The sequence below is a fragment of the Ceratotherium simum genome, chromosome 2 (genome assembly GCF_057802395.1).
Source record: "Ceratotherium simum simum isolate JZ-2026a chromosome 2, ASM5780239v1, whole genome shotgun sequence".
In the NCBI taxonomy this organism is placed as follows: domain Eukaryota; kingdom Metazoa; phylum Chordata; class Mammalia; order Perissodactyla; family Rhinocerotidae; genus Ceratotherium; species Ceratotherium simum.
This window is the reverse complement of record NC_141901.1, coordinates 37,026,528-37,052,831: the sequence shown is the minus strand read 5'-3', so window position 1 is coordinate 37,052,831 and position 26,304 is coordinate 37,026,528. Positions and strand designations below refer to the sequence as shown.

The 26,304-nt window shown below is 39.3% G+C and overlaps 1 long non-coding RNA gene across 1 annotated transcript in view; it reads right to left on the bottom strand.

Moving 5' to 3' along the window:
- Nucleotides 1–12,492: 12,492 nt before the first annotated feature.
- Nucleotides 12,493–26,304, bottom strand: part of LOC147917893 (uncharacterized) — a 43,676-nt gene continuing 29,864 nt past the window's right edge. Inside the window, exons 2-4 of the long non-coding RNA XR_015554718.1 lie at nt 17,448–17,624; nt 16,508–16,686; nt 12,493–15,571 (exon numbers count right to left, since the gene is read on the bottom strand). This is a non-coding gene — a long non-coding RNA (uncharacterized LOC147917893). The remainder of the gene's footprint in view (nt 15,572–16,507; nt 16,687–17,447; nt 17,625–26,304) is intronic.

The following is a 26,304-nucleotide window of genomic DNA, read 5'->3' as shown; positions in this document are numbered from 1 at the left end:
TCACCCTGGGCTAACATCCATGCCCATCTTCCTCCACTTTATATGGGACGCTGCCACAGCATGGCTTGCCAAGCAGTGCGTCAGTGCGTGCCGGGGATCTGAACCGGTGAACCCCGGGCAGCTGCAGTGGAGCACGCTCAGTTAACCACTTGTGCCACCGGGCTGGCCACAATAATTAATTTTTAAAAATGCTTTCTATCCCAACTCGCAATGTTCTTCTTGCTGCATCCCTGTGTTATGTTGGCTTCTTATCCCTCACTGGGACAGCATGTTGGCTTTTCATCAAACTTAAGTGTGACATCCCTACCTCCTAAAATCCTTTTCTATGTGTGGGTTCCTTTTTTGGTTGTTTTTTGTTGTTGTTGTTGTTTTAATGTTACTAAACACTGCATTTCATAATTGTCACTTATGGATGTCATTCTAGTCCCTCAAGAGCTCTTTCCAGCTGTCAAAACTTTATGTATATGTCCTTGCATACGTGTAGTGGCCATCTATTTTGGAAAGACTTATAAACCTGGTGTTATCTTTTTATATTCATTCAATTCACTCACATATTGAACAGAATGGGATCAAGAGCAGGTTTTATGAAACATTGCTTGACACAACTCTTTGAATTATCCTCATGCTATTGAACTGTGGTTGTAGTCCACTAAGAGAACATGGCAAATTAAAGGTCAGGGGTCAGGGATGGTTGACGATCCACAGTGTATGTGTACAGTGGGATTCAGTGACAGAGAAGCTGGGATTGAGGAGAGAGGGACAGGCAGGGAGGGGAAAGTGATGCCCTGAAGGTCCTCCTCACTTTCTGGTCATCTGTTGCCACCTGCGTCTTGTGAGCCTGAGACTTGGGAGACCCCCTGTGGCACTGGTCTCTTCAGTTTAGCTGCTGGACTTGCCTGAGCTGAGGGTGAGAGGTGTGTGACCACGTACCACTGAACATTTATGTCCAGGTCAAGGACAGAGGACTACATCAACCGCTTTTGAAACCCATCTTCTCCCCACCCCACGCCATCCTCCAACAACACTGTGTAATGATATTGGTGTGTGAGATCCATCCAAAGCTTTCAAGAAATCTATTTTCTGGTGTCTCTGGGACCTGACATTCTGTAGGAGAAGTAAAAATTTGTCAAATTCCTTCACTTTAAAAGTGATGAAACTGAAGGTTACAAAAGTTACATAACTTACTTGAAGTCACACAGGGATGAGTTTTTTGCAGTGCTAATTATAGTAACCACAATGACAGTAATAGTTCATTGAGTGATATTGAGCCAGGTACTTTGTTAAGCACTGTACACTTATTATGGCATTTTATTTTCATCATAATCATTTGAAGTCATATCATTGTTCATAAAAAAAAAGCAAAAAGACCTGAGGAAGAGGGACATTAAATAATTTATTTGACCAAATTAAAATAGAAAAAAATACTTTTTATTTATCAAAGCTAGTAAATGATAGCTTTGTGTTTTGGAACTGTAAGAGAAATCTGTTTTGTTTTTACCCTGCATTTGTCCAATTCAGTACTGCTCCTTTTCTCTCTCTGTCACCTAGCTTTGCTTCTAGAGCCCTACTTTGTTCTACTAACCCATCTCTACACACGTCCAATAGCAGGAGTGATGGCTGGGCTCTTCCAGAGGCTCCCTGAAATGGTGATGGGTGTCAGGACGTCTGTTACAGTCTGGAGGCAATAGCGACCCATGTTTGAGAATGGGTAGCTGCTTTCCCACCTCATTAGAGTCGGCATGATGTCAAATGACAGGAAGGGATAATTTCCCTTTAACTATGGAGTCATGTCTCAGTGACTGTGATCTATTGGGCTGAACTGACCTGAACGTGAATGAACTTGCTAACTTTCTGATTTCTTGTTAAGTGGCTGGAATATTTATACGACTTTCTTACTTAAACATCTCTGTAGAAATTTGAATTAATGGCAGTATGATTTATTTTTTTAAGGTGAGAGGCTTGGAGAAGACTGGTCTCATCAATGAGCAAAAAAGCGTAAATTTAACTTCCATTCAAAGCAAGCTAGAATTTGAAAGTAGGGCTCTAACTGTTTTCAAGGTGAACTGTCAGGTGCCTCAGGCGTATGCCCCCAAGGGCTTGCGTCTCTGGTGTAAAATGAGTGAAGTTAAAATGGGGTCAGATGGGCCAGGTCCCCCTCAATTCTAGAGTTCTCCAACAGTTTCTCCTCTGCTTTAGAGACTGGATTGAAAATAACCTTGTTACTCTACTCTGTTCTACTTTTGTGTTTTGGGTAAAAGTTATACAGCCCAGTGTTTCCTACTCCCAATGGGATAGTTTTCAGAAACACCTGGAAGAGTTAGTACAAATCAAGTTCATAGTCCTCATTTGTAGCAATTCTGATTCAGTGGGCTGAGCGGGGGCCTGGAATCTATTTGTTAAAGTTACTCAGACGTGCAGTCAGGTTGAGGACCTACTGATATCATCAACCTTCTTCACAGTTTGGGTAATGATTATTTCATGTATATTATTACTTCTAATCGTCACGATTGACTTGTGAGGAAAGCATTACCTTTCCCTGGTTTGCTGATGAAGAAACCAAGGCACAGACAGGGTTTGTAACTGGCCCCAGGTCCCCTTGTTGTAAGCGCTAGAGCCGGGTGTCAGGTAGAGTCCCCCTCCACCCCAAAGCCCCCTCCCACATTTTCCAATTCACTCTGCGTCAGGTCTTTCCAACCAGGTGCTTCCTGCCTATACCTCATTTCTACCAAAAACTTCCTGAATTCAGTGATTTCATCTGATAAATTTCTTCACAACAGGCTAAAAGCTTCGTATTCCGGCCACCAACTGTTAATTTGAGACACATTGCTTCATGAAAATACAGGGCCTGGAAATGTGCAGAGAATCATTGCCTTATTATCATTATTATTGTTATGGCATAATTTATATACCATAAAATTCACCATTTTGTATACAATTCAGTGACTTTTAGTTTATTTACAAGGTTGTGAAGCCATCACCACTATCAAATTTCTGAATATTTTCATTACCCTAGAAAGGAAACTCCGTCCCTATTGACAGTCACTCCCTATTCCTCACCTTCTCCCAGCCCTTGGTAATATCTAATCTACTTTCTCTCTGTATGGATTTGCCTATTCTGGACATTTCTTCTAAATGGAGCCAAATAACATGTGGCCTTTGGTGTCTGGCTTCTTCACTAAGCATAATGTTTTCAAGGTTCATCCATGTTTTGGCAGGTATCAGTACTTTTTTCTTTTTATGGTTGAATAATATTTCATTTTATGACTATACTACAATTTGTTCATTCATCAGTTGATGGACATTTGTTGTTTCTACTTTTGGCTACTATGAATAATACTGCTATGAATATTTGTGTACAAATTTGTTCATAACCATATGTTTTCAATTCTCTTGAGTATATACCTAGAAGTAAAATTGCTATATCAATATCAGCTCTATATATAACTTTGAAGAACTGACAAACTGTTTTCAAAAGCAATTGTACCATTTTACGTTCTCAGTGTATGAGGATTCCAATTTTTCCACATCCTCATCCACACTTGTGATTGCCCATATTTTTATTACAGTCATACTAGTGGGTGTGAAGGGGTAGCTTATTGTGGGTTTGATTTCCATTTTCTTGACTAATGATGTTGAGCATCTTTTCATGGACTTATTGGCCGTTTGTGCATCTTCTATGGAGAAATGTCCATTCAAATCCTTTTTCCATTGACATATTATATTGTCTTTTTACAGTTGAGTTGTGAGAGTTCATATATTCTGGATACCAGACACTTGTCAGATATGTTTCACAACTATTTTCTCCAATTCTGTGGGTTGTCTTTTCACTTCTTTTTTTAGCATCCTTTGAAGCACAAAAGATCTTAATTTTGATGAAATCCAATTTATCTATTTATTCGTTGGTTGTTCTTGCTTTTGTTGTCATATCTAATCACTACCTAATCAAAGATCACGAAGACTTACACCTATGTTTTCTTCACCACATTGCTTTGAATAACTTTCCTAGGTTAGAGTAGGGGGACATCTTTGGATCTTGTTTCCTGTAAGTTGATATATATCCCTCCTGACTGATATTCACAGGTCTGTCATCCACTTCAATGGAGCATCCATGTGCTGTTTCAGAGATCTGCGAAATGGTATTTATTAATATCCTGGCTTTGTTTCAGATGAGAGTCCTGGTCAGCTGGTTCAGCTTTTCCTTGACCTCTCCTGGTTTCAAAAATTGTTCAATATCTTTAGAGTTGAGCAGTTGGTTGAGTGTCTTTCTAAGGAAAGCTTGAGAGTCCATGTTGTTCTAAAGCTAGTGGACTTCCTCTTTTCATTCCAGACAGAGAAGGCTGTGGGGGTTGGACCTAGTCAAGCCTTTGATCTCTGGTCTTAGGTGGAAACTAGCCCTGCTTCAGGGTTTGGAGATGGCTGTTCAAAGGCTCTTGTTCCTCTCCAATACTTTTTACATATACATAACTTCTTTCTAGAAACGGTGGAAAAATAGTTATTTTAGAACATCTTATCTGTTCTCTGCCAGTTGTTTTCTGGCTACAGATTTAAAGTGGGTAAAGGAGGACTCAGAGACAAATATGTTCTTAGTGTCTATTATTATTCAAGTGATTATATTTAATCCTAAGAACTATCTTATTAGTCAGGTTTTATCCTTTCATTATGAGAAAAAAAATTCAGAATGATTACAAAATTTCCCAAGATCACAAATCTAGTGAGGAGAGGATTGAACATTAGAAACCATTTCTGTCTGGCCTTCCAAGTCAAACTTGTCCCATTATATCAAACTGAATGACTGTACTTTTGGTAGAATAAGTCTCAGTATTTGTTGTTCTAGGGTGGTTATCCCAAAGTAGCAGAGGGTCATTTTAATATTATTTGAATTTTCAAATTTAACTATCTTTTTTCGTTAAAGTATACTTTTTAATGTTTGTTCTATTCCTGCTTTGGATTTCTTCTCAAGGGATTCTTAACTATCTCAAGGGATTCTTTATTAGTTACATGTTGAATATCTGTTACCTATTTTCTATTATTTGTCACTGTTTTTAGTCTTTGTCTTTCCTTTGTCTTTTTTAATGATAATGCTTTTTTATTGAGGTATAATTTACCTAGAGCAAAATGCATAAAATTAAGGGTACAGCTCAATGAATTTAACATATGCATGCATTGTGTCATCACCACCCAGATCAAAATGTGGAACATTTTCCATCATCTTTAAAACTTCTGTTGTGCTACTTGCGAATCAATACCCATCCCCCAAAGGTAAACATATTCTGAATTCTCTCACCATAGATTAATTTTGCTCATTCTTGCACTTCATATAAATGGAATGATGTAGTATGTTCTCTTTTGCTCTGTCTTCTTTCACTCAATATCTGGTTTTGAGATTCAGTCTGAATTGGCTGTATGTCAGTAATTTGGTTTTTTTTATTGCCAAGAAATATTCTGTTTTATGACTATAGCACAGTTTGATTATCCATTTTTCTGTAATGGACAGATTTATTTAGAGTTATTATATACAAAGTAACTGTGAATATTCATGTCCACATTTTTTTGTGGAGATAGCGAATTGTTTCTCCTGGGTATATATACCTAGGAACACAATTGCTTGGTGGAAGGGTAGAAACTGACTTTTGCAAAGTAGTTGTATCATTTTACCTTTCCCCGCAAATACAGGCGAGCTCCTGTTTCTCTACATTCCCACACACTTAGTATTTTCAGTCTCTTCAATTTTAGCCATTTTGCAGGCTGTGTAGTGGTTTCCCACTTGGTTTTCAAAGCTTACTGGTCATTGGGGTGTCTTCTTTTGTGAAGTAACTTTTCTAATCTTCTGCTCATTAATAAACTAGGTGATTTGTAATTTTCTTTCTGATTTGTATAAGTTCTTTATATACTTTGGATAAGTTCCTTCTCAGATACATGTAATGCAAGTAATTATTCCTGGTCTGTGCATTGCCTTTTCACTTTTTAAATAGTAATTTATGATAAGCTAAAGATTCAATATTTTATAAAATCCAGTTTAATCAATTTTTCATCTATGGTATGTGCCTTGGTGTTATGTCTAGGAAATCTTGGCCTAAGCCTTGGTCATGAAAATATTTCCATTTTTCTTTTGAAAGGTTTATAATTTTGATTTTCACATCTCCAATTAACTTCAACACATGGTGGGAAGTGATTGTTTTTTTTTTTAATTTTTTGTTTATTGCAGTAACATTGGTTGATAACATTGTATAAATTTCAGGTGTACATCATTATACTTCTATTTCTGCATAGATTACATCATGTTCACCACCAAAATACTAATTACAACCCATCACCACACACATGTGCCGAATTATCCCTTTCACCCTCCTCCCTCCCCGCATCCCCTCTGGTATCCACCAATCCAATCTCTATCTCTGTGTGTTTGTTTGTTGTTGTTATTATCTACTACTTAATGAGTGAGATCATTCGGTATTTGACCTTCTCCCTCTGACTTATTTCACTTTGCATAATACCCTCAATGTCCATCCATGTAGCCAAAAATTGCTGGATTTCATCAATTCTTATGGCTAATATTCCATTGTGTATATATACCACATCTTCCTTATCCATTCATCTCTTGATGGGCACTTAGGTTGCTTCCAATTCTTGGCTATTGTGAATAACACTGCAATGAACACGGGGTACATGTATCTTTACGCATTGGTGTTTTCAAGTTCTTTGGATAAATACCCAGCAGTGGAATAGCTGGATCATATGGTAGTTCTATCCTTGATTTTTTGAGGAATCTCCATACTGTTTTCCATAGTGGCTGCACCAGTTTGCACTCCCACCAGCAGTGTATGAGAGTTCCCTTCTCTCCACATCCTCTCCAACACTTGTTGTTTCCTGTCTTGTTAATTATAGCCGTTCTGATGGGCGTGAGGTGATATTTCATTGTAGTTTTGATTTGCATTTCCCTGATAGTTAATGATGTTGAACATCTTTTCATGTGCCTGTTGGCCATCTGTATATCTTCTTTGGAGAAATGTCTAATCAAGTCTTTTAACCATTTTTTAATTGGGTTGTTAGTTTTTTTGTTGTTGAGATGCATCAGTTCTATATATATATTGTGGAGATTAACACCTTATCAGAGGTATGGTTTGCAAATATCTTCTCCCAATTGTTAGGTTGTCTTTTCGTTTTGTTGATGGTTTAATTTGCTGTGCAGAAGCTTTTTAGTTTGATGTAGTCCCATTTGTTTATTTTTTCTATTGTTTCTCTTGCCCGGTCAGACATGGTGCTTGAAAATATGTTGCTAAGACCAATGTTGAAGAGCATACTGCCTATGTTTTCTTCTAAAAGGTTCATAGTTTCAGGTCTTACATTCAAGTCTTTAATCCATTTTGAGTTAATTTTTGTGTATGGTGTAAGGTGTCTACTTTCATTTTTTTGCATGTAACTGTCCAGTTTTCCCATCACCCTTTGTTGAAGAGACTTTCTTTTCTCCATTGTATGTTCTTGGCTCCTTTGTCGAAGATTAGCTGTCCATAGACATGTGGGTTTATGTCTAGGCTTTCCATTCTATTACATTGATCTGTGTGTCTGTTTTTGTGCCAGTAGCATGCTGTTTTGGTTATTATAGCTTTGTAGTATATTTTGAAATCAGGGAGTGTGATATCTCCAGGTTTGTTCTTTTTTCTCAGGATTCCTTTAGCTATTCGGGGTCTTTTGTTGTTCCATATAAATTTTAGGATGTTTGGATGACCTATCCATTGGTGTAAGTGTAGTGTTAAAGGCCGCTACTATTATTGTGTTACTGTCTATTTCTGTTTTCGTGTCTGTTAGTAATTGCTTTATATATTTAGATGCTCCTACATTGGGTGCATAGATATTTACAAGTGTTATATCCTCTTGTTGGATTGTTCCCTTGATCATTATGTAATGCCCTTCTTTGTCTCTTTTTACAGTTTTTGTTTTAAATTCTATTTTGTCTGATATGACTATTGCTACCCCAGCTTTCTTTTCATTGCCATTTCCATGGAATTTCTTTTTCCATCCCTTCACTTTCAGTTCGTGAGTGTCGTTAGGTCTGAAGTATGTCTCTTGTATGCAGCATATAAATGTGTCTTGTTTTTTTATCCAATCAGCCACCCTATGCCTTTTAATTGGAGCATTTAGTCCATTGATGCTTAAAGTAGCTATTGATAAGTATGCACCTACTGCCATTTTTTAACTTTTTTTTTCCTCAGTGTTTTAGTAGTCTTCTATACAGAATTGATGGTCTCTTTAGTTTGACCTCTGAAAGCTCTACTCTTTAACTCCCTTCCTCACTCATTTTATGTTTTTGATATCATATCCGACCTCTTTTTTGTGCAATTGTATCCATTACCCTCTTATCATGGAAATAGATATTTTTTCTTATTTTCAGCCTTCTTTTTCCCCCTTAAATCAGTCCCTTTAACGTTTCTTGTAGCTCCGGTTTCTTGGTGACAAACTCCTTTAATTTTTGCTTGTCTGGGAAACTTTTTCTCTCTCCTATTTTGAATGATAACCTTGCCGGGTAGAGTATTCTTGGCTGTAAGTTTTTTCCTTTTAGCACTTTAAATATATCATGCCACTTTCTTCTAGCCTGTAAGCTTTCTGCTGAGAAGTCTGCTGATAGCCTTACGGGGTTTCCTTTGTATGTAACTGTCTTTCTCTTGTGGCTTTTAGGATTCTCTCTTCATCTTTAATTCTGGACTTTTTGATTATGATGTGTCTTGGTGTGGGCCTCTTTGGGTTTATCTTGTTTGGTGCTCTCTGTGCTTCCTGTACCAGTATGTCTGTTTCCTTCCTGATGTTAGGGAACTTTTCATCTATTATTTCATCAAATAGATTCTCTGCCCCTTTGTCTCGCTCTTCTCCTTCTGGGACACCTATAACAAGGATGTTAGCATGCTTGATGTTGTCCCAGAGGTCCCTTAGACTGTCCTCACTCTTTTTAATTCTTTTTTCTTTTACCTGTTCAGCTTGGGTAATTTCTTCTAGTCTTTCATACAGCTTGCAGATCCGTTCTTCTGTATCCTCTGCTCTGCTTTTGAGTCCCTCTAGTGAATTTTTCTTTTCCAGTATTGTATTCTTCATTTCCCATTGGTTCTTCTCTATATCTTCCATTTCTTTGTTGACATTCTCACTGAGTTCATCTATTCTTCTCCCCAGATCAGTGAGCATCCTTAACACTCTTTGTTGGAACTCTCTGTCAAGTAGGTTGCTCAATTCTGTTTCTCTTAGTTCCTTTTCTGAGCTTTTGTCCTCTTCCCTTACTTGGAATGTATTCCTTTGCCTTCTCATTTTGCTTCTTTCCCTGTGCTTGTGTCTGTATATTAGGTAGGTCAGCTACGTCTCCTGCTCTTGGATAGGTAACCTTATATAAATGATGCCTTAGGAGGCTTGCAGTGTGCTTTCCTCAGTTCCAAATGTTCCAGGAGTGACCCCTATGTGGGCTATGTCTGTCCTTCTGTTGTGGCGTGTTTGCTCTCCCTGTAGGTGCCCAGAAAGGCTGAGTTATGCTCCTGGCCAGCTGTTGTAATGCTCAGCTGCTTGTAGTTGTTGTGGGCCCTTCAGTCTCTTTATTGTGTGTGGGGAGCCCCAGCACAATTGGCTGCAAGTTCTAATACCACATTTGTGTTGCAGTATGTCTTTTAAGTGAGTAGGCCCCCAGTGTGACCAGTTGTTCGTCTCAGGGGCTTACAATTGCTATAAGCCTCCAGCCTTTAGTCTCTTGTCAGCTCTCTGAGGATTGCAGCTAGGTGGGGCTGGCCTCAGGCATGGGAGCACCCAATTGTTTCAGGCTTTAGAAGGTGGGGCAAACCCCCTATGTGGGTCTTTGAGATGCACAAGTCTTCTGTAGCTGAGAATCCCCACTGACCACAGGTCCACACGCACAGTCAATACAGTCTTGCCCCGTGTGCACACCCTGACCTCCTGAAGTGCACCCAGTTTCTCCACGGCAGGAGCCTCACTCACTCCAACACTGCTCCACAGTCTCCAGCCACTCCTTGTGCACATCCTGCCCCACTGACGTTGGCTCAGTTGCCAGGCTGCAGAGAATCCAGTCACCAATCTATGCAGGACCACAAGTTGCCTGAGGGCTTGTTGTTGGGTGGGGCCAGTCCCTAGGGTGGGCTGCTTGCTCTGGCCGAGCTGGATTAAATTGGTGCTCTAGTGGCTGGGGCAGACTCTGGGCTAGCAGGCCCCAGGGAGAACTCCAATGGCGTCTGTGTGAGCACACCCACACCAGGCCACTACCATGGCTGCTGCCAATGTCCCAGTCCCTGCAGAGGTCTCACCTCTCACTGCAATGCACTCAGAGCCTATCAGGTGAATCTCTTTTCCCCAAAGGGCTGTGCACCTTTCTTTCTGGTGATTTTAGGTTGCTTTCTGAAACAGGTGAGTTTGTGCATGGGCCCTTTAAGAGCCGGTTTTAATTTCTATGTGAACCAGCTTTTCTGGGGGTACTCCCCAACGTTTTAGTAGTGGGCAAAGTCAGATATTATGCCATTCATCTCGATTGTGCTGGGTCCACAAAATGCCCACAGTGGGAGCACTCCCCTGCTCAGGGCCCTGCTCCTCCAAGGATGGCTGCAGACCTGTGGGCTGCTCCCGGGTGGCCATGAGGTGCTGCGGCTTGTGAAGGTGGAGTTTTTTCTCTCCAGAAGGGAGTTTCTGCCTCTTCCACCTCGATTAGGATTGTCCTTTGTTGCAGGAGTTCCTCTTATCCAGTTTTCAGTTCTATCTCGGGGTAATTTTTCCACGAGCAGTTGTAAATTGGCTGTGTCCGCGGGAGGAGGTGAGTTCAGAGTCTGCTTACACTGCCATCTTGACTTCTTGTCCTCTCTCTTCGCAAGTGGTTTTTAATATTAAGTTATTTTTTAACAAATATTCATTCATTCTAACACCTTTTACAGAAAAGTCTTTCATTACCCCAGTTAAATATATTGTTGACTTTATTTTTAAAAATTCAAATAATTGTATATATGTGTGGGTAAATTTTTACTCTCTACTCTTTCACATTGATATATTTAGGTTATGTTTACTTACACCAATACAATAATGTCTTAATTACTGTAGCTTTAAAGTGAGTTTTGAAATCTGGTAGAATGTATCCTCCAACTTAATTCTTCTTCAAGGTCATCTTGGCTATTCCAGGTACTTTGATTTCCATATATTTTAGAATTTTAGAATTAGCTTGTAAGTGTTCCCCAAAAAATACTGTTTCAATATTAATTGGAACAATGTTGATTTGATGTTCTAACAGTATTGAATCTTCCAATCTATGAATTTGATATATATTTTTCTATTTATCTAGGTCTTCTTTAATTTCTCTCTGCGATAGTTTTCAGGGGTCTTCATTACATGTGTTCTTAAGCATTTATTGATTGTGGATGTTAATCTCTATTGTGTTTTATTGAATTTCATTTTTTAAATATTCACTGCTAAAATGGAGAAATACAATAGATTATTATATGAATGCTATTGAGGTATAGTTTAGGTACAATAGACTGCACCACTTTAAAGTATGCAATTAAATGCATTTTGACAGATGTAGACGCTAATGAAACTACTGCTACAATCAAGACACAGGACATTTTTATTATCCCACCACTTTCCTTGTGCCCCTTTGCAGTCCATCAGTCCCTCAACCCTCAGCCCCAGGCAACCACTGTCATTAGAGATGGGTTTGCATTTTTAACAACTTTGTATAAAAGGAACCGTACATGTACTCTTTTGTGTCTGCATTCCTTCATGCAGCACAATGATTTTAAAATCCATCCACATTACTACATGCATCAACAGTTCATTCCTTTTTATTGCTAAGTAGTATACTTTTGTATGGCTATACCATATCTATTTATACATTCCCTCGGACATTAATAGATATCTGTGTAGTTTCCAGGTTTTGGCTATTATGAATAAAGCTATTATGAATTTTCACATCCAGATCGTTGTGTGGCTAGATTGTGTAAATATCTAGGAGTGGAATGCCTGTTCATATGATTGGTATATTTTTGTAATTCTGCTTTTCAAAGTGGTTGTACTATTTTTCATTCCCACAAGTGTAAGAGACTTTTAGTTGTTTTACATCATCATCGCATTTGGTATTTTCAGTCTTTTTAATTTTAGCAGTGGTAATGGACATGTAATGGTAACTCACTGTGGTATTATTTCATTTCCCTGATGACTGAGTTGAACATCTTTTCATGTGCTTTTTGGTCATTTATGTATCTTCTTTAGTGAAGTATTTCCTTAAGTCTTTTGACTAATCATTTTATTGTATTGTCTTATAAGACTCTATGATATATTCTAGAGACAATCTTTTGTGGGAGATAAATATAATTTCTCCTATTCAGTGACGTGTCTTTACGTCCTCTTAATAGTATCTTTTTTGGATATTTATGTATATGGATATGTAAATACATATATGATTATTGTTTATAAATATATTTCATTGTTATATATTTATTTACATATATAGATATAATGGATATCCTCTATAAGAAATCATTGTCTAAGTTAAGGATGCAAAAGTTATTTTCCTATGTTTTCCTTTGAGGAGTTTTATAGTTGTAGCTTTTATATTTATGTCTATTATTCATTTTTAGCTATATTTGAGTGTGATCTGAGATAAAGGTTAATATTTTTACATAAGGAGATATAGTTTTTCTATCACTATTTGCTGAAAATAATTGACTATCCTTTGAATTGCCTTGGTACCTTTGTTGAAAATCAATTGACCACGTGGATGTGGATCTATTTCTGAACGCTTCCTCTGTTCCATTTATTATATGCTATTTTTTTTGCCAATACCACACTATCTTGACTTCTCTACTTTTATAGGAGTTCTGAATATGAGCAATGCAACTCGTCCACCTTGATTCTTCTTTTGTAAAATTGCTTTGATAATTCAAGATCATTTTCATTTCCACATAAATTTGAGAATCAGCTTCTAAATGTCTACCATTTCTGATGGAATTTTTTTTTTTCTTTTTGTGAGGAAGATAGGCCCTGAGCTAACATCTGCCAATCCTCCTCTTTTTGCTGAGGAAGACCAGCCCTGGGCTAACATCCATGCCCATCTTCCTCTATTTTATATGGGACACCGCCACAGCATGGCTTGCCAAGCGGTGCGACGTTCTGCACCCAGGATCTGAACCGGCAAACCACGGGCCGCCACAGCAGAGCACGCGCACTTAACCACTTGTGCCACTGGGCCGGCCCCTCTGCTGGAATTTGATTGGGATTGAATTAGATCTGTTGATCAATTTGAGAAGAAATGACATCTAAACCACCCTGAGTCTTTCAATCTGCAGCAAGTTTTATCTCTCGGTTTATTTAGTTCTTTAATTTCTCAAAGTAAGGTTCTATTGTTTTCAGTGTACTGTTCTTATGCACATTTTCTGAAATTTGTCCCCCATATCACGTTTTTAGATGCTATTTTAAATGAAATTGTATTTTTATTTTGCCTTCCAAATGTCCGTTGCTACTACACAGAAATACAATAGATTTTTTATATTGATCTTATAGTCTAAAATCTTGCCAAACTCGCTTATTAGTTTTAGTAGATTTTTATGCAGATTTCTTAGGCTTTTTAAGATACACAATCACTTATTCTGTGAATAAAAATAGTTTCAATTCTCCTTTCCAATTGGTATGTTTTTATTTATTTTTATTGTCTTATTTCACTGATTAAGATCTCCAATGTAATGTGGATTAGCAGACTTTCTTGTTTTTTTCCCCTATCTCAATAGAAAAGCATTAAATAACTGATCATTGAGTATTATATTATCTGTAGATTTTTCATATATGCTCTAATGTAGATTGAAAAAGTTGCCTTTTATTCTTAGTAGGGAATTTTGTGTCTTTTTTTCCTCATGAAAAGGTCTTCATTTTGTTAAATACTTTTTCTACATATATTGAGTTGATGATATGATGTCTCCTTTATCCTGCTAACATGAAGAATTATACTGTTGATATTTTAAATATGAAAGAATATTTATTGAATTTGGTTATTAAGGGTAATTTCTTTCATTTTAAATTGTTTTAACTGCTATATTGAGGTATAATTTACATGCAGTAAATTACAAGTAATTAAAGAATACAATTTAATCACGTTTGACATATATTTATATATATCCCAATAAAGATAGTGGATATACCACCTCCAAAAGTTTCTTAGTGTTCCTTGTAACCCCTTCTTTGCACCCTTTTCCCACCCCAGGCAACCACTGATTTGCTTTCTGTCACCACAGATTATTTGCATTTTCTAAGGCTTAATACAGGGGGACGTATATAAGTATTTATATTATTTTCATTTATCTTTTTTCACTCAGCGCAATTATTTGAGATTCATCCATATTGTTGTATGTACCAATAGTTCATTCCTTTTTATTGCTGAGCAGTGTTCCATGGCATGGGTATACTAAATTTCTTTTATTTATTCACCTCTGGACAGATTTGAGGGCTTTTTATGGTATTAAAAATAAAGCTTCTATGAGCAGATTTTAATAGGCATATCCTTTCTTTGCATTTGGATGGAATGGCTGTATCATATGGTAGCTACTTTATAAGTTCAAATTTTTGAGAAATTGTCAAACTCCTTTCTAAAGTGGTTATACAATTTCACATTCCCTTCATCACCATATGAGAGTTCCAGTTCCTACGTGTAGAGCCACCAGAATCTAGGGAGAGGCAAAGAAGCCTTCTACCCTAGAGCCTTCTGAAGGAGCATGGCCCTGACAACACCTTGGTTTCAGACTTCTAGGCTCCAGGACTGTATGAGATGAAATTTCTGTTGTTTTAAGTTTGTGGTGATTTGTTATGGAAGCCCTAGGAAACTAATACACTACACATTTTTAACAATACTTGGAATGGAGCGTTTTCAGTTTTAGCCATTTTAATTGGTATGAAGAGCTATCTCACTGTGGTTTAAATTTACATTTGCCTAATGACTGATAATTTTCAGCATCTTGTCATGTTCCTATGTGCCTTCCGTATATCTTCCTTGCTGAAGTGTCTATACAAATCTTTTATCCAATTTAATATTTGTTTGTTTGTCTTCTTATTCTTCAGTTTTATGAATTTCAGTATAGTCTGGGTATAAGCCCTCTATCAGATATGTGATTTACAAATATTTTCTACTAACTGTGTCTTGACCTTTTATTCTCTTACCAGTGTCCTTCGAAGAGCAAAAGTCTTCAGTTTTTATGGGTCCAATTTATCAATGTATTCTTTTGTTGATTATGTTTTTGGTATCAATCTAAGAAATCTTAATCAGATCACAAATATTTTCTTTTATGTTTTCTTTTAGAATTTTTACAGTTTTAAGGTTTACATGTAGGTCTATTATCTATTTTGAGTTAATTTTAGTATATGGCTTGAGATATGAATTCTGTTTATTTAACTATTTTTATATGGATATAGATATCCATTAGTTGAAGAGGTTGAAAAAGATCATCCTTCACCATTTGTTGAAAACACTGTCTTTTCTTCGTTGCATTGCCTTTTTGAATTTGTCAAAAATCAGTCCATCTCTCTGCTTTTTCTCTTGATTTTGCTACTATCTCAAAAGGATCTGTGAAATGAAACACAGGGAGGGGGCCCATGTCAAGAATTTGTGACACTCATCTATGACAGTTGGCAGCTGGGACACTCTCTGGAGGAGATTCTCCAGATGCTTTTTGACCTGACCCTTCAGGAGGTAGAAAGGCAGATGCTTTCATCACACCTCATCATGGTCTTCCCTTTCCCCAAGATGAGACTATTTTGTCTACTGTTGATGCTCTAACTTACAGAGAACCCAGGCTGAGCTGGGAACAGAAATATTTAAGCTCTCTTCTGTAAGGAATGTATACCCTTCCTCTGTATCCCCAAGTGTAATTAGCACAATGCTTTACCCACAGAGGCTCAGTAAATGCGTTCATGGAGCTCAACTAATTTAGAATCCAAGTTATCTAGATAAGCAGAGATGTTATATTTTATAGAAATTGATATGATAAATAGAGGAGTGAAACAGGGAGTGTTAGTTTATTCTCTTTCTAAAAGAATAAAAGCCATTGGGTTTATCAACCACTTAAATATCAGAAAGCCAGGATTTTAGTCCTGGACCTCCCTACATTCTCACTGCAAACTTGGGAGTTGTTTTGCTTCTTTTTTACTTTAGTTATTTGATCTAAAATTTGAGGATAAAATACCAAGTTCTAAAATTCTAGGACCATGGCTGATATTTAAATTATTTTTGATGTGGGGAGAGAATCTTGAAGTCTGGAAAGTATTTAACTTAGATGAACCTGTAAGACTGGTTATCAGAGGGGAATGGGGGTCAGGGGAGGGAAAAATGGGTAAAGGGGGTCATTTGTATGGTGATGGATGGAAACTAGCCTTTTGGTGGTGAACACAATGTAATATATACAGAAGTCTAATTATAATGATGTACACCTGAAATCTATATGTTATAAACCAATGTTACCTCAATAAAAAATAATAAGAAAAAAAGACATATTAAACTTGCCGCTTTATTTCTCCAGCTGGTCAGGACATAATAGCTACTGACACATCAGCAGTTTCCTCTGGAGACCTTGGCAGTGTTGAGGGCTTGGAGCCAGCATGGAGCCCAAGTGTTGGCTGTACTCTGAGAGGCTGCAGTCTGGCTGAGGTTCCAGGGTCATTGGGCCAGGACAGGTCATCCAGCTGTTGGGAAAAGCAGAAGGGGAACCAGGACAACCACTGAGGTTATCCCTGGCCAGCACTGGCCAGTTCCTCCAATGAACGCACCACCACTACACTTCTCATAACTTCCTGCTTACTAGACTGAGAGCTCTCTGAAAGTTGGGATAATATTTTATTCATCTCTGTATTCACGACCCTAGCACCGAGTCAAGCACTTGAGGAGGCTCTCAGTGACATTTGTTCAACTAATTGAATAAAAGTGGCTGCAAATCTCCAATCATCTCAACTACATTCCTGTCCCAAATATCCCATGATGGATGCTCTGCTTTCTCCCAGGATATAGCAAATCTGCTTCCTTAGACTGGGGTCTGCCCTACCCTCCCCATGTCCTAAGACACTCACCTGTGGTCAGCTCTGATAAAGAAGGGACTATCCTCAAGGATTCCTCACAGTAGTTCACCCCGTCATTAGGAAGAGATGTCCTCGGCCTACTCTCCCATCCTCTGGGCTGCCACAATACTCCAGTTTGGGAGACCTACCACATTTTGTTGAAACTGTCCATTTATATTCTCCCTGTCACTCCTTTGATTTCCTCCAGGAAATATTGTCATCTGAGCCCCAGATCCCCCAGCCTCAACCTTGGAACTCCAAGTTCACTGTGGAGTAAGTTACTCTCCCAGTCCTCACTGCTCAGCTCAGGCTGCTCCTTGAGGAGTGGATGATGCTGTACTCATTCCTCAGTTTCCCTTGCTTTGCTGAACTCAACTTGTCTTTATTCTCACCTCCTTTGTCAGCCACCTGCTCCACGAGTACCTTGCTCTTCTTTGGGTTGTTCTCATCCTCCAAACTTCTGATATTCTTTCTTCCATCTGCTCCCTCAGTTCTGTGTTTTCAGGGTGTGGGCTCAGCTCAGGCTCCCACAGGACACACACAGAGAAGGGACCAAGGCCTGGTCTCACCTGCAGTTCCCAGGGCACATTTAATATGCATCTCAGTCCCACATGCACCCAGAGAAAAGTGAGCAGGAAGGGACTTTGGAGAATTTGAACAACAATGTTATCTTACTGATGGGGAAACTGAGGCCCAGAGAGACTAGGAGATTTTCCTACAATCCCTCACCATTTGATGGCAGCAGAGCCCCCACACAAGCCTTGGCCACAATCTTCCCTGTCCAAAGCAACTAACACACCCTCCAGGAACCCACATCTGAATTTCAGGGGACAAAGGATCAAGCATCAGGATTTCCACTGTTCAATCTAAAATATCTTAAGGACCTTTCTGGGGACAAATCTTTTATCACAGTTTTGTGGTCCTATTATTTATACTGAGTCAGTTATCTAACCTGGCTGACACAATGGGGCCAAGGAACACGTAAGTATTAAATAAAACTTATCACAGCCAAAATTAAAATGTATTTATGTGATTATCTGTAAAATATCCGGCTCTGGTGCCAGAAGCTCATCTTCCTGAGAGCGTACACTCAGTCTGCCTGCTCACCCCATGTCCCCAGTGCCTCCACAAGAGCATGCCAGATAAAACAGTCAGTAAATACTTGTCAAGTACATAAATAACAGTTACCAAGAATAACTAACTTGTACTTGTCTTTTACTCCTAACCACGTTTCTAGTCAAATCTTATCCTAGGTCTGTGCTGAAGCAATAAAAGCACAGACTTAGGAAAAGCAGTCAAAGATTCAAATACCAACTCCACCATGGACCAAGTATGCTTTAGTGGATGATTTCATTACCTGCTTTGAGCATGTTTATCTCATGTGTAAGAGAGAAGAATGTCTAAGGTAAAATAGAGAAGCAGCATTGACCACTAGAGTGTTGGATCGTTAAATGTGATATCAGGCAGCAGACAGGGCTCCAATCCCTGGGCACCAGCTGCAGAGCTAAAGAACACCTACTTCAGAGTCAATGCGGTGCTTGTCAAAATCCTCTGGGGATAAGGCCCAAGAAACTGCATTTCAGACTAAAATTCCAAGGAGATTCTCATGCAAGGAAAAGCCCCAACTTAAAAAAAAAAGAAAAAACTCCTAAGATGGAGACTTCGAGAGCCCAAGTAGTAATAAGAACAACTCAGCTTTGAGACCAGCAAGTCCCTTGTCCAAGCTGGCCTTTCAATGGGAAATGTCCCCTTTCCAGGAAGAGTTCCTACCTGACGTGGGACACATAGAGGACCCTGCCTCCCCAGCCTGCGCTTTCAGTGCCTCCCTTGTCCTCTAGGTTTTCTCCTCTGCTCTAATCACCGGGGGGTCTTAGCCCTCAGAGGGGTCATTTCTTTAGGAAGACCTCTACTGTTTTATTCTCCTCTTGGAGAAGGAGATGGCAGAGATCAGCTCTGGGGCTCCACAGTTCTAGGCTTTCTCCTAAGCCACCTAAGTGAGCTGAAAGGTCATGACTGACAGAAATCAGGTCCTCAAAGAGGATCCCAGAGGAGCATGGGATCACGAGGGCAGCCCCTCATGGGACACAGTCAGAAAAACAAGACGGTCAATATCAGACCTATTCGAGCGGGGAGGGCACACCACCAATTCTGTGAGCAGAGAACCCGGCCATGTCATTCCAGACTCCTGATCCACAGAACTGTGAGACAACAAACGTGTGCTGTTCTAAACCACTGGTTTTGCAATCTGTTAATATGCAGCAATAGGAAACTAATTCAGATGCTCATCTCTACTCTCATGGATTATTTAATTTTCAGAAACGTGTAGACTATTCTCTGTAATGCAAAAACATCAAAGAACCACAGTAAAGATCTTGTGTGTGTGTAAATCTTGTGCTCCTTCATGTGGCTGTTCCTGAGCCCTTGTAATGTGAAGGACACTATGGAGGGCATTTCAGGCACTGGAGGAATGTCTCTTAATGTTACCAACCAAACCTCTAAAAGAACAGAGTCTTCGATAAAAGAAAGTCGCTGAGAAATACGGCCGCCTTGATGTTTTTCTCTGCACGTGCAAGACTGAACAGGGAGAAATTCTCAGATTTGAGAAAGTGTTTGGAAGGATCAGCACAGGGAAGCCAAAATCTGAAAGGGGCTGAGAAGGATGGTCTCCTTCATGGGAGATCTTCACAGAGGAGCTAAGCAGCCTTGGAGCTCTGCTATCGGGGGCCTTGTTGTTTGTGGTCAGCAACTCTAAGGTTGTGGTGGTCTGATAAATCTTCCTGACTTATAGGTGACTTTATTTTAGGGGATCTTATTTCAACGAGAAGAGAAGAGAAGCATCACAGCCTCCTCACCTCCAGCATAACTAAAAACACCTTTGTTTTCAATAAATTGATTTATTGTTGTTTTATTTCTCCTCTCACCCACTTTGGGCCCCTCCACCTCCTCCTCATGGCTCTATCTCTCCTTATCTCCCACCCACAGTCCTCTCCAGCTCCCACACGGCTGAGGAAGCAGTTATCCGGATGCCATACAGTAGGGCTGACTCTTCACTTAGGAGCTGCCTTTGTGGGGCCATGTTCAGATGGGGCCTCTTTAGCGACCTGACCTCTTTCAACTGTTATTTCACTTCAGCTCATCCACATGGATTTGGAGAAAAGTGGGTCATTGATAAGATGCCTAATGCATCTCTTCCTCTATCTTCTCATAGAAGAGGCAGTAACTGTGCTCTTCAAGAAAATATTCTCCCCTGAGCGCTGAGGGTATCCAACAGTAAGAGGAAAAGTGATAAACCACAGCTGAACTGAAAGAGCTAAAGTCTCAGATGGTGGAATCTACTCTGGACCCTCCAGGTAGGACCCCTTCCCTGGGGTCATATGGGAAATGTATGTTTAACTTTATAAGAAACTGCCAAATCTTATCCAGAGGGGCTGTACCATTATGCATTCTCACCAGCAGTGTATAAGCATTCCCGTTGTTCCACATCCTGGCTACTCGGTGTTGTCGGTATTTTTCGGGGTTAGGCCTTCAACATATGAATTTGTTGAGGGAGGGACACAAAATTTCAGTCCATAACATTCTGCCCCGGCCCCCTAAAATTTATGTTCCTCTACTGTGAAAAATACATTCATTCCATCTCAACAGCCCTAAAGATCTAAACTCATTCCAGTATCAACTCTAAAGTCTAAAGACCAAAGTCTCATCTGAGTATCATTTAAATCATGTATGAGTGAGACTAGAAGTACAATTCATCCTGAGGCACAGTTCCTCCCCCTGTGAACCTGTGAAACTAAAGTTATGTGCTTACAAAATACAATGATGGGACAGGCATAGGATAGACATACATATTTCAAAAGGGAGAGACTGAAAATAAACATCTGTGATGCTCTGAAAGATTGGAATGTCATTAAGATTCGTAGAGCACCACACCCAACAACTTCAGAACACTCATTCTTTTCAAGTTTATATGGGACATTCACTGAAATAGACTATAGGCTCCACTGTAAATCGTGTCTCAAAAATATCAAAGAATAGGACTCAGAGTATATTCTTTGACCATAAGAGAATTAAATTAGAAATTATAATAAAAAGATATCTGAAAGATTCTCAAGTGTTTTGAAGTTAAGCAATATGTTTATAAAAAACCTACAGGTGAAAGGAGAATTTACATCAGAAATTAGAATCTATTTTGAACTGAGAGATAACTGAAACGTAACGTATCAAAATTGATAGGATGAGGCTGAAGAAGTCCTTAGAGGAATATTTCTTTCTCTAAGTGCTTATGTTAGAAAAGAAGAAAAGAATTAAATCAATATTTGAGCTACCACTTTGAGAAGATCGGAAAAGAAAAGTGAAATATGCCAAAATAAGTACGAGGAAGTAAATAATAAAGCAAGCCATTGAAATAAAGAAAAAAACAAAGAATCAATAAAGAAAATCAACAAAAGCAAAAGTGAATCTTTAAAAAGATTGATAAATTTGATATACCTCTAGCAACACTAATCAGACAAAAAAAGAAAAAAAAAGAGAGGTAGGAAGGGAGGAAAGGACAGTGGGAGACAGACAGAAATTAACAATATCAGGAAATAGAAACAGGATATTACAGCCCTCAAACCACAGAGGATTATTTCCGGGCCTTGAAACCTAAGCAAGGAACTCTTGCTAATATTTGCCCTTTGATTTCAAAACTCATTGGAGTCAATGAGTCCTTTTTACCTTCATTTTTCTCCCTTTTTGAACTTGAATGTCTATAATTTTTATCCAGTGCCTGTCCCACCAATTATATGTTGAGAACAGATCTCAGATTGGAGAGGAATTGTGCCCAGGAGTTGTACTTAATGCTTTACATTCGGGAGTCTCATCAACATCTCATATGATTTAGTGATGAGATCTTTGGACTTTGATGCTGTCATGTGATGAGACTTTGGGAACCTTAAGAAAGTGTGAATATATTTTGTATGTGGGATCTTTGGGGGCCAAAGGGCACACTGTGGTAGGCAGAATTTCTGAAATGTCCTCCCAAGTATGTCTCACCCTCATCCCAGAACCTGTGAAGAAATTGAGGCATCACCCCTGTGATTATGATGTTATACATCACAGTTGACTTTAAGAAGGGGAGATTGTCTGGGTGGGCCAGATCTAAGTACATGAGTCTTTTAATGCAAAGAGCTTTCTCCGGATGGTAGGAGAAGACAAAGTAAGAGAGACGTGGAGCATGAGAAAGACTCAATGCACCGTTACACTGCTGCTGATTTGAGGATGGAGAAGGCCACTTGAGAAAGAATGCGGTCTGTCTGGAGAAGCAGAGAATGGCTCTTGGCTTACAGCCAGCAAGGAAACAGGGACTTCAGTCCTTCTACTATAAGGAACTGAAGTCTGCCAATGCAGGAATGACCTTGGAAGAGGACTCTGAGTCTAGATGAGGGATGTAGCCAGCCAACATCTGGATTTCCACCTTGTGAAACACTTAGCAGAGAACCCAGGCATGGCATCCCAGATTCTGACCTACAGAGTCCAAGGCAATACATGGGCATTATTTTAAACTACTACATGTGTGGTAATTTCTACAGCAGTAGAAAACTAACACAGAAGCCTATTTCTATGCTGCTGAGTTTTTTTCTTGTCAGATACACATAATCTGATGTCTACAGGAGAAAAATATCATACAACTTGCAAGGAAAGTTCTGCATACACACTCATGTGACTGGCCCCAAGCCCTTGCATGTTGAGGAAAACCATGAAAGGTATTTCAGACACTCAAGGAGTGTCTCTTCAACCAAATATCTGAAAAAATAAAAAATGTACAATGCTTAACTCTAAATTAAAATTATCTGAGAATTCTCCATCTATTTCTATTTCCTATTTCAAATTTATACTATTTCCTTGTACACTGGAGCTCACCTGACAAGATTTTAAAGCAAGCACCACTTACTGGCACATACAAAATTCTTCCAAAACAACAAAAACCACCAATGTTATTCAATTTCCCCGAATAAACTAAAGTCTCAACAATGCAAGCCCTCCTCTTCTAGTCATGAAAAATATGGAAAAGTTTCATTGTTGAAAGTCCCAACCCAACCAAACTTTAAACTTGAAGGTTTTGCTTTCTGATTTTTATTTTTCTCGTGCCCCACAGGGCCTCACTCCACAGGGTGGATGGTTTCAGTTCACTGGCCTCTCTCTTGGAGGAAGTCAGGTTAACCAAACTTCAAGTGTCTCCTGTGAATCAGCCCCTCCCTCACAAAATCCAGAACAACATGTGAAGCCCACCAGCAGTGGCATTCCCAGCAAGAGTGATGAGTTTGCAGTGCTATTGGCTGCCAGGTTATCCAAGAGAACAGAGAAGACAGAAATAGAAGAGAACAGAGAAACAAACATTCTGGTTTTAGCCTTTCCAGGATGCCAGTTAGTTGGGCTCATTGTCCAGATTGCAATTAAATGCAAAGTCCTTTGAGCAAATTTCCTAACAAGGGGTAATTGTTGGCAAAAATAAATGGCAGGTATTGGTACTATGAATGTTGGCAAGAGGTTGGAGAAAAGAATATTCTCATAAATGGTGAGACTGTAACTTGGTACAACTTTGTTGCAGGACGCTGAGGAATGGCTTAGCATAATTAAAAATGCACAGGTAGGGCCGGCCCGTGGCTTAGCGGTTAAGTGCGCGTGCTCCGCTACTGGTTGCCCGGGTTCAGATCCTGAGCGCACACCGACGCACCGCTTCTCTGGCCATGCTGAGGCCACGTCCCACATACAGCATCTAGAAGGACGTGCAACTATGACATACATCTATCTACTGGGGCTTTGGGGAAAGAAAAAAGGAGGAGGATTGGCAATAGATGTTAGCTCAGAGTCCGTCTTCCTCAGCAAAAAGAGGATTAGCATAGATGTTAGCTCAGGGCTGATCTTCCTCAACACAAAAAAAGAAATGCACAGGTACTTCAATCAGGCTATTCCTTTATGAGGAATTTATCCTAGAGAGAGTATAAAAGATGAGGGATATATGTGTAATGGTGTCCCCTCCAGCATTATTTGTAACCATAAACATTGAAACCAATTTCATATCCATCAATTGGGAAACATTTCAATACATATTGGTCTGTCCACACCATAGAAGGATATGCAGTCATTTTAGAGAACAAGGGAGATAATGAAAATGCCAAGTAATGGACTGACAAGAGCTAATGCATATTGAGTACTCACTATGTGCCAGGCACTTGAACTTTGATAAGGTCAAATTTACCTGAGCCTTGTGATCCTGGAAAATAGAGCAGATTAAGAAATCTGCCCCTCTTTGTGTCCCGGAAGATGGCTAACTGCAAAGAACAACTCTTTCCCATATGACTTAGATAAGACTCGGATACCTTTCTTATTTACTTACGGCAAGGCCAGACACAGACCCTCCCAATTCTCATTCTTTGCCTCATACATAATTAGCTGAACTGCCTGAACCTACTGACCACCTAGAACAAAATGGTTGTTAATCCAGCTCTGTTTAAGTGTCTCTCCTTCCTCCAGGCCCTGGAACTTTGACTGGTCCTCAGCCTGATCTGAGAATGGGCTGACCTAAGGGTAACACATTCCCTGATCTGCTGTCCAGTCAAGCCACCTTTTCATCTCACTTCTCCACATTGGTTCTTCTCCCCTTGCTTATTCCTCCCTATAAAAGAAAAGATCTTTTTGCCTAACCCTTGAGACACTTACAGATCTTACAGTCAAGGCTAGACTATTTCTAATATACCTTGTTTAGTTAGATATGAGTGGCAAACCATATTAATTTTTACATAATTATAAGACTAAATGAAATTTTGAAAATTTCACCTGTAGACATGGAAAACACAATGGAACAAATGAACCTGTGTGTCCCTTTTATAGAATAACCATATATAAGAATAATTCCAAGAGACTTCAAAACACAATAATTTATCTATACCCGAAGATAGTAACAAATTAAAAAACCATTTTCCTCAATCATGTGGTTAGCAGTATTATTGCTATTATCTTTATTGTTTTGTACATATAATGTGGGAAAAAGCAAATGAGTCTTTATGGGATATTCTAATTCTATTATTCCCCATGTCCTTAAAGATGAAAATGCTTGGTGTTAGAGTAAGGAGATTCAGATGAAAGATAGATGTTCAATAAAAACCCTGTAGTTCTGAATTTGAATTGGCAGTGTTTGTGAATCTCTGTGAATACATGACTACATGTGAATATGAATATGAATATGAATATGCCTTTCCGAGCTCTGTCTACTAGAAATTAATCAATTGCAATGAGTACCTGTGGGATACACATTTTGATCTGGGAATCCTGTTTCCCTCAAAAAGAAACCAGAGATTCTTAAAGAAATGGCTGAGCTCAGGTCAGGGGCAGTAAGTATTCAAGATGAGACAGAAACACCTTGTCATACTGATATCAGGAAAGGTCTCAAAGACTATTACAGTCCCATCAAAAGGAATAAGGCGCCAACTTGAATTCACATTCACCGCTGAAAGAGAGGATAATTGGAGCATCAGTGAGGACCATAGTCTAATGGGTTGAAATACTTCAATGTGTTTGAATCCCTGAGTTCATAGTAACACAGGATAAAAAATAAAAAGAAAAGAAACTAATTGGTGAACAGTGAAGGATGCTACTGGACCAGCTCATTTAACTGCAGTTCTCTTTACAGACTGTACCACGTGGTAACTCAATAATATTTAGGGGAAGTTTCTCTTTCTACAAGTGTTCCAGGTAATAATACATGATGAGGGACTATCATCATTTTACTCCACATAATCAATTAATGATCCAGGCCTTGAACATAAGGGCTACTAAGATCATTAGAAGAAACACACAGGGCCAGCCCCGTGGCTTAGCGGTTAAGTGTGTGCGCTCCACTACCGGCGACCTGGGTTCAGATCCGGGGTGCGCACCGACGCACCGCTTCTCCGGCCATGCTGAGGCCGCGTCCCACATACAGCAACTAGAAGGATGTGCGACTATGACATACAACTACCTACTGGAGCTTTGGGGGAAAAAAAAGGAAGAGGATTGGCAATAGATGTTAGCTCAGAGCCAGTCTTCCTCAGCAAAAAAAGATTAGCACAGATGTTAGCTCAGGGCTGATCTTCCTCACAAAAAAAAAAAAAAGAAGAAGAAACACACAAGACATCATGTGCCTCCTGAGGGAAGAGCACACACCATTTTTGAGGAAGTCTTGCCAACATATCGAACATGGACCTGATCAGCCTCTACATCGGCCAGGCTGAA